General features: G+C 28.8%; 1 long non-coding RNA gene across 1 annotated transcript; it reads left to right on the forward strand.

Annotated features, from left to right (window-relative positions):
- The first annotated feature begins 718 nt into the window (after window positions 1-718).
- Window positions 719-5,857, forward strand: LOC107456954 (uncharacterized). Its single transcript, XR_006225433.3, has 2 exons — window positions 719-906; window positions 5,114-5,857. It is a non-coding gene; the product is annotated as an uncharacterized LOC107456954 (long non-coding RNA).
- The last annotated feature ends 4,439 nt before the right edge of the window (window positions 5,858-10,296 follow it).

Here is a 10,296-nt window from a genome sequence, read left to right on the forward strand (position 1 = left end):
ACGCGCGGAAAACGACGGTCTTCCACTTTTTTTATCATATAATTTGCATGGTAGTTATTTATAGCATTTTTTTCAATTAGAATGCAATGTTTTTAGACTCGTAAAAAAATGCATTAAGAAAGGGCTTTATTTCTTTTAAACTACTGAGTATTCTGGAGAAAAAAGTATTCGTTAACTGGTGAACCGAAACTTAAAATAACACTTAATATATTTCCCCATTTCATTATTATTTTTAAAAGTGTATTATAGTACCTATATTTCTTAGAAGAAAAAAAATTTCTCACTTCAAGCTTTAAATTCTTTTTATAAAATCACTCAAGAAAGGAACAATAATAATGTTATAATACCATTTTCCGTTACTTTTTTTTCTTACTAAAAGTAGAAAAAAAAGGAACAATTGTGAAAAAAAAAAGCAAACGATAAATTCACTTTTTATTCAATTTGAGCTATTATTTATTTTCGCTGAGCAAACGATTTAATAAAATCATTCAGTTATGAAAAACTACTATAATAAGTATTTTTTTTTCTTCTTTATTGTCGGAAACAGTAAAAGGCCTTACGGTATCTAAAAAAAATTCCTTCCCAATAACCTACTTATTAATTTTATTTCACTCCTTCATAGTAATATCCGTCTTCCGTCGCTTGACACCTCCAGTTTGGGTGTTGAAGTTGAGGCACATCTGTTGGAGTCGATGCTCTAATGTCCGGGTGAACTAATGGTTCAGGGGTCAAGTGTGTCAGGCGGGTGCCGGAATGTTAGGATTCACTCCGCCCGACCGTTAGATGTAGGCTAATTAGGCTCGGATATATAACCTGAGAGGTAATAGAGGTAGAAATTACTTTCGTCTTCGGAACCTTTCTACCAAGACTAGTAAGATTGAGCTTTCTCGTTTCACCTTTCCTTAAGTGAGTTGATATAATTTTTTTTTAAACGTTATGCTTCATAAAAATTAAGACTTTTTCATCTCTTATTATTGAAATCTAACAATTTTATTAGACTTTTCCGTCCCTTATTATTGACATTCAGGAACGTTAGTAGACTTTTTTTTACTTCTTGCTATTAAAATTTAAGAACTTCTTACTGTTAAAATGTAAGAATTTAGTAGTCTTTTTCATCTCTTATTATTGAAATTTAAAAATTTTAATTTAAATTTTAATTCTGGCATAATTATTTCGTTCCTTTTCTTTACAAGCAGAAATGAAAATAACTATTTATATCAATAATTTGAAGTAAATCGTGAATAAATAAGAAACCTAAACATTATTGACAAATTATATAAATAAGAAATGCTATTTTTTGAAGAAAAAAAATCTAAATTTTAAGCTGTTATTGAATAATATTTTGTATATGAAGGTAGAGTAATGATTTATTCTTATTATAATCTGATAGTTGCTGGGCTGCAATTAAGATCTATGCTACCATGAATTTCAAAATTTATATTTTACACTTATGATTTTTGTTTAAATTGACTTCATGCAAATTTCTAAAATGCAAGAAAAATGCCTTTTACTTCTTGTAAAAAATTCTTCTGGTAATATTAAACATAAACCTAACATTATATTACACAGGTTAACATAAAAGTTAATAATAACATAAGTAATATGTTAACATAGAATAATAATTAAAACACTAATTATTTAAAATTAATTTCGCTTAAGCCAATAAAATCTCCAACTAAAAAAGTTTCAGTGATAGTTTTAATTTCAAAGAAAATAGTTAGATTTTATTAATATTCTATAGAGTGCCCAATAAAATTTGTATACAAATCAAATAGTTATAAAAAGCTTATTTTCTTTCAGTTTTAAACTCTTTGTGCCATTTTGTTTAATATCTTTGTTGTGTAAAACTTTTTGTACTTTCTTTTTAATATTCTGTATTTTAAAATGTTTGAATTGCTATGAGTATTATATGTGAGTAATTGCTTTAAAATATTCTAGTTTATCGTTTGTCTCCCATAGTTTTTGTCCAGATTTAATATTTCGGATTTAAAAATTTTTTTCTAATATATTGAATGAACAAATAAAGAAAGAAACAATAATGATTCTAGCTCTCAAGTAAAACTTAAGGTCACAGTAAAAATATCTTTTTTACTAATTATTAAATAACAAAAGGTTTCTTAGGCTTATTTTGTAAATTATTATAACTTATTTATTTAGGAAAATTAAAAAACTACAACTCTAAGCACTTTCTGAATAAAATCGATTTAATAGATAAATATTAAATATATTTTTAAATACATCTTTCGGCATTAAACAGATAATATTTCCAAATTAAACTATTGTTTATATCTTGTAATGACTATATACATTATGCATATTTCATACACCATTAAGCTAATTGTCCGTAATTGGATTATGAAATATCACGTAAATATATTTCATAAGTTTATAGAGGTGCGAACAAATAATTAAAAATTATTATTGCATACTTTTTTTTAAAAAAAAGTTATATTCTATTAATGGCTTGGGATATTTTCAACAAAACGCTTCGAAAGTTTGTTTTATAAATTATTATAAATTATTCCGATAAAAAAGATTAAAAAAAGTAGCACCAAAACACTTTCTGAAAGAAATCTATTTAATAAGTAAATATTATTTATATACAAAGATATCTTTTCCTGTATTTAAAAGATAATCTTTTCGCTTGAAGTGACGCGTGCCAGTAAATTATTATCATGAAAATACAATCATTGAAACATTTTTTTCTTTCATGCATACGCTTCGATTGTTACTTCTTAAATAAACCGATAGAAATACTGATAACGAAAATTTTTTAAAATTTCTTATTGAATTAAATTGTGTTAGGAAAATAAGACTATTTCCGAATACAGTAGTTATAAATGAAAATAAAGGATAACATAAATTCAAGTTTACAAAAAATCTAATGAAATTTACTTATTATAATGATAAATAAAATCACTTAATTTATTACTACTACCACTTGAAAAATTATTATTATCATTATTGTTATTATGTTATCTTATTATAACATTTAATCACAGACATATTTAGACACAGCGTAAGAGGCAATAAGTTATATTGACTTATAAAATAAATTTTGCGTAAAACTGTTAATTTGAAGAGTATTTATATAATAACTGTAATTTTAACTCAAATTCACAAAACAAGCTTATGAATGTAGTGTACGAATTGTATTTGAAGTATACGGAACGTACGGGTTGAAGGAAGTTTACGGATAACATAAATTTCAATGTTTATTATGTAACTTAAATTTGTACAATATTAAATTAAAATTTTATTGCATAGTTTAAATTTCGTGCAAAATGTATTTAATTTATAATTTATTTATTGTATCAAAATTTGTTTTTATTATATACAATATAAAAAATACAGGATTAAATTGCGAAGGTACCAGCACCCTAGGTGCATCAGCAGTAAAATCCATTTTTTCCGTAAAATTTAATACCGTAATTTTTGCAGTAATATTTATTTAATTGCAGTGATTCAGTAATTTCACAGTAGATATTACTGTAAAAATTATGTGGTTAATTACGTAATTTTACAGTAATATTTATTTAATTGCAGTGATTCAGTAATTTCACAGTAGATATTACTGTAAAAATTATGTAGTTAATTATGTAATTTTACAGTGATATTTATTTAATTGCAGTGATTCAGTAATTTCACAGTAGATATTACTCTAAAAATTATGTGGTTAATTATGTAATTTTACAGTAATATTTATTTAATTGCAGTGATTCAGTAATTTCACGGTAGATATTACTCTAAAAATTATGTGGTTAATTATGTAATTTTACAGTAATATTTATTTAATTGCAGTGATTCAGTAATTTTGCAGTAGATATTACTGTAAAAATTATGTGGTTAATTATGTAATTTTACAGTATTATTTAATTAATTGCAGTGATTCAGTAATTTCACAGTAGATATTACTCTAAAAATTACGTGGTTAATTATGTAATTTTAAAGTAATATTTATTTAATTGCCGTGATTCAGTAATTTCACGGTAGATATTACTGTAAAAATTATGGTATATCAGATTTTTATTCCATAAAATTTTGCTGCAAAAATAAATTTTAGTGTAAAAATTAACTTCACCAGGATGTTACAATGTATTGAATTCCTAAAAAAAATTTTGTTTTTTTTGCATGTCTTTAAAAAATATTGTTTTGAAAAAATTGTTAAGAAAATTAATAAAATTTTAAAAAAATTACAAGTTTAAGATTCTGTTGCATAATAAGAGATTTTACGTACAAAAAAATGTGATATCTGCAGTAGTGTTCGATTTTTTATTTTTGCTTTTAACCTTAGTTTATTTAGGGTCCTGCATAACGACCTCGCTTAATATATGTTTATAGCATGTTTGGCAGAGAAAAGAAAGGAAGAGTGCACAGAAAGGATCGCAAATTCATATTTTAATGAAGAAAATGGAAAAACGTTTTCAAAATCTAACAAATCTTTTTTTATGATAGCAGATTTAAAAACACCAAAAATACTGTGATTGCGAGAGGAATATTTTTGCAATAATCCTTCTCAGACAATCAAACAAGTTTTGCTAATTTTAAACTGGTTTCACTTGTTAATGAATCGTCATGTTTTGAAATTTTTTTTTTCTCTCGTTAATTTGAGACTTCTAGTACCCATTCTTTTTTTTAAACTGAATTTTGACAGGCATTCTAAAAACATATATTAGTTTATTAAGAGCATCATTTTGGTAAGAGTATTATTTTATTAATATGTTAATTTATTAATTAAAGAATAAATAATAGTACTAAAAATTAAGATACTGCGTATTAATTTATTATATTATTATTTAATTTACTAATTCATTTATAATTTATTTATCATCATCCTTAATATGTTAGTATATCATCATATATTAAAGTCGGTGATTATGGAACGATGTAGGCAGTAATAACGAAATTGTCATGACATTGAGTAATCCGTTTCATCCAAAAACATATGTATAAAACAAAAAAATGACTTGTCAATTATCTTTACAAACTCATCAAAATTAAACTTGACTTGATAAAAATTACAAATTTGCCAATTATCTCATTAGTTTCCGCAAAATCACAAAAAGAATTGACTTATTTTGCCTTACCAGCTAATTTTTCACTTTTCTTTCAGACTTAAACATGAATACCATTGCATCCATCGCTTTATTCTTGACCATGGTCATCATGGTCAGTGCCCAGCAGCACGAACCCAAAGCTGACGTTGTTGGAAGGACACACAGCGACATCGCAGCCAGAGTCAACCTCGGAACAGCTATTAGTTTAGTCGTCCCAATCGCTCTGGGTGTAGCCCTCGTCGCCCTGCTGGCCCCCATCTTCCAAGGGCTGTTCGCCTCTCCCATTCCATTCTCTCCATCTCTTGGATACGCCAGGAAATCCAAATCACTCTTTTCCGGTTTTAATCAGGAAACCGTGATGCAAGTTCTGGAGACCCTCACCAAGGCCATTGACGCTTACGCTGAGGCTGACAACAACAAGGCAATACCAAAATGAGCCGAAGATTCATCAGATTGAAATGTTTCATTGTAAATAAGCGCCTACAGTATCATTGTGCTTAAATAGTAGGATTCTTTTAGTCATTTTTTGTGCCTGTTAAGACTGGTCAAAATTTTTGTTTAAACAACCAAATATTACTACTGTTTGTGGCTCGAATTCTTAAGTCTTTTAGAGCTTTACAGAAAATTAATGATTAAGCAAGCTGGACCTTGCATAAATAATTCCATTTGTTTTAGAGTTAGATCATAAAAAGCCAACACATGTGGGAAAAAAATCGAAATTCACTCGCCGTACAATTTCATCCTTTAACTTATTGTTATAAAAATATTTATGTTATTTATTAATAAAACTACTTTTTAAATATTGTGTTATGCCTCTTGAAATATTAATTTTTCAAACAGTGACTTATCAATGATAATTATATTTTAAGCTCTGCTATTCACGTTATTACTTGAAATCGGTATTTTAAAACAGGGATGGCGAACCTTTATACACTAACGTGCCATTTTCTCTAAAAAATTGCTTAATGAGGTCATAGACGTGACGTCAAATAATTTTGACTTCGTGATTATTGGGAAAATAATAGTACTAAATACTATCAACTCAAAACTCTTTATTTACATTGAAAAAAATACATTTTGCAATGTCTCAGTTATACACGTAATTCAACTTAAAGTAGCATCAGTGTGACTTCAGTTGTTGCAGATTAGATGACAAATAACTTATATTAGGTTGTAAGATGTTAGTTTAAGCAGGACTGTTGATTTTTTGCTAGTTATTTATTGTTAGCTTGGTTTTTGCGGTTATTAATTGTTTTTTTAGTATTAACTTTTAATTGTTTTAGTAATAATTGTTTATTATTTTGTTTGTTTTTTGTGAATTTTAATTTAATTGTTACATATGCTTCATAGCGTAATAACATTTGTGTAATAACAATTCATAGTGTAACAACAATTGTGATCGGTGGAGTGTCCAAAATATTGTGTCGAGTGCCATAAATGGCAAGAGTGCCATGGGTTCGCCATCCCAGTTTTAAAATATCAAATACCAGAAATTTGCTTTTAAAAGTTGCAGGTTTCTGATATAACTTTATTTTTTACATAGCTTCTTGTGCCGCGTAATTTCATGAAACAAGCTCTTGCGTTTCATGAAATCATGTGTCACAATTAAGAAAACGCTTTCATGTGTTATAATTATGAGAAGTAATTTTGTCAGGGAATATTATGTTTTGTGACCATAACGAACAATTTAAAAAATATTTTTTTTGCGATTACGACTATTGTACGTACTACAATTTAGTGACACTTTCTTACGTGTCATAACCATGTAATAACAATTTAGTGAAACACTCTTATATGCCATAACTATTTGTCATAACTCTTTTGTGCTATGACCATGTGCAACGATTTGGTAAATATTTCTCATGTGCTATGACAGTGTGCGGTAAGTGCGAGAAACACTTTTAATGTTCAATATAATTTTCAAAGTGTGTATATAATGCAAACAATATACTATAGTACTTCCAGCGTATAGCGGTACTTTCTTTTGAAGCAGAAATCTTGAAAAATTTGGGACTCTTGAAAGGATTAAAAAAAATTGTTAATACATTTTTTGAAATAATCACACCTTTTACAATATATTAGTTATAAATAAAAAGAAAAAACCTCTATTAGTTACCCCTTTAAAAAAACAAAAACAGAAATGATTAAAAAAAGGTTTACTTTGGAATACAAATAAGCAAAACTCTGCACTGCACTATAAAAAATTCCGAATCTAGTTACGGTAAAAAGTACGGATGATCAAGCTGCCGGTACTTTTTACCGTACCATGTCATGGACTAGTTTACATTATGTCAATGAGAGCTAGACTTCTTCCCTTATGTACTACCTATGTACTAGTATATTCTTTGGCTACGTTAGGGGCCGTTCAAAAAGTACGTACATCCCGAAGAGGGGAGGGGACTTGCCATTTTGTACGATGGGGAGAGGGAAAGGTATTATACAAAGTACGTACATTTTTTTTATCGTCGTTGAACAGTCGACCCAATTTCATGGGTTTACGACTACTTACGTTCAACTCCGTGGCTTTGTAATTTTGAACCAATCCAGAAGACAAGGAAACTCCTGGATCAGTACCCCCAGAGGTATTGATTTGTTGTGGGAACATGGAAGACTTTGAGATTCGACAGATTTAACGTGCATCAGTCACCATTTACTACACGGGGAGTCTTCATCCGGCTAGGATCGAACCCACGACCTCTTGGATATGGGCCCAGCGCCCTACCGACCAGGCTATCCCGGCCTTCAAAGTACGTACATTATAAGCATACACCAAATTTAAATTTGACTTTTTCCTACACATGTATTATACATATGTTTGTTCTTGTATTTTTTTTTCACACAGCGACCACTTGTTAGAATGAGTAAATCAGTTCTCAATAACTAGTACTTTTGGTTAGCCTCCGAAACCATGAAAACGAAGATGATGCAGAGTGGATGGAAGATGATCTCGTTGATGAAGATAATCTAAATTTTTCATCAGTCGCAGACAAGAGTAACGCTGAATTGGTGTCTCTCGAGAAGCATTTGGAATGTCCTTGGGAAAATACTGCAGATGAATCTTATTGATTGTAGGAAATTATTATGTTGATCAGATAAGATTGTTTTATTTATTGATTCAAAGATAAAGTTGGGTGTTATTATTTAAATAATTTAAATGAATAAATTATCTAATATATATAATTCTCTTACGGGGCTCCCAAGTTTTGGCTGTAAGTCTTTTCCACCGGTGGCAACGTTTGCTTTGTTTTGTTTACGTTACTATTTCTCTTACACGGCGACAAAAAAAGTCTCATTACAACTCCCCGAATGGCAACGCTAGAAAATCGACCAATGATTGCCGCTAAAAATGTCACGTGCCAAATCTAGCTGAGGTGGCTCAACATATAGCGCTTTTGAAAACGGAAAATGAAATAACTGAACAGAGAGCATCAGCTGCAGCAATCTCATACTATTAAGCTAGGCAGAAGTGAGTAGTCTTTGTCGATAGATCTCGATTTTAGTATTTTGTCGAAAGCGCTTTTTTTCACGAATTTATGTATTACGAATTTATTTGACGATTTTTGATTAATATTACGAATTATACTATAGCACATTTCTAATAGGTTTAACGAATTACATGTCATTTATTTGAATTCAAATGTATTTTAATGACTTAGTATTTACTAAAAAGATGTAAATTTAAAAAAAAAAAAAGTTTTTATATGGATTTGAATGATTGTTTTGAATTCTTAGAGTTTTGCGCACTTGCAATGTATCAAAGTTAGTAGCGAGCGAAGCGAGTTTGGTTTGCTAAGCAAACCATATAAGATTGCGTAACAATTTTCGTGGGTTGGCGAGCGTGAGCGAGCAGGGGGCGCAGCCCACTAGCTTTAAAGGTAGGGTTCAGAATTGCGGATTTGTATGCGAATTTGTACATACATAAACATTCTGCGTCATTTATATAGATATTTTTCTTCGAAACAATAAATCGATCACTTTCAATTTCCTATTTCATGAATTAAACCCACATAATTTAAAAGTATTTAAAAAGTGAGACACCTTAAAATTCAAACAAGATTGGATAAAATAATACGATGAATATTTTACAATTATTAAAAATTAATTCTTCCTGGAAATTATTTTTTTAAATGACTTTTATAAATGAGAGCAAAAATTTTCCGATTCGCTAATCAAGTGTCCGAGATGTGTGCTGAAATATGTCCGTATTTTAACACTTTTAAAATCAAATTTGCTGAATTTAAAAGATCTGTTCATCCAGAGAAAGTAGGTTTTATTTTTGTCTGAATTTTTAACTTCATGAATACCACAGTACCTGAATATAGCGATTAACTCTGAAGGAAAAAAAAAATACACGATTATTTTTTCAGGATTCTTTATTAAGAAGGGAGAAAGTATTTATATAACGTTGATTGTTTAACTTAGGAAAAAAAAATTGTATCTTATTTTCATCTGAAGAAAGGAAAAACTAATACTGCTTACAAATTAAAAAAAATTTTATCTGTCATATTTTTTATCCCGTGAACTCAATTTATATTTTTAAATTTTTATTTCTCAGATAAAAGTCTTATTTTCGAAAATTTAAGCAACTGAATAAAAGAAAAGGTAAGCGCCGTGGACATCTGACTCAAATTGTAAATGCTTCTACAACCCCTCAGAAATTTGATTGAAGATATTAAACCCCACCAAACTCTATCCTTCATCCTATAGAAACTGGACAATGGTCTGGCCTGTCCAGCCTGGCTGTCATTCATCATTTCCCGGAATGATGCACAAGTAGTCGCTAATTTGAACAGATATTACTATTTCTAAGAAAATTAGCTTAAAACACGAGTTTTATTTACCTAATTTCCTACAATGGAACGAAATAAAATTATTTTAAGAAAGTGGGGAAAAAAATAATACGCCTAGTTTTCGTTTTGTCACATCACACTTAGAAATTAAGAATTAGTTAATTTTAGAACACCATCAATACAATATAAATTGACACTTTGTTGATATAAATGCTGAAAAAAATAAAATAGAGGTTGTCACAAATTAATTAACTTATATTTTGTAAAAAAAAGGGTCAAGCTTCCGCTGTTTACCCTATGTTTGAAGAAAAAAACATACTGTTTACTCATTACGACTAACAATACGTTAGGCTGATAACTTTAAGACTAAATTAATTATGCTTTATCATCAGTGTTATACAGGGGTTGGACAAAATAATAGTAACATTTCCGTACTAATTCATTTCTCT

The sequence above is a fragment of the Parasteatoda tepidariorum genome, chromosome 8, assembly GCF_982258835.1.
Source record: "Parasteatoda tepidariorum strain Cologne lab strain chromosome 8, Ptep-v5.0, whole genome shotgun sequence".
Lineage (NCBI taxonomy): Eukaryota > Metazoa > Arthropoda > Arachnida > Araneae > Theridiidae > Parasteatoda > Parasteatoda tepidariorum.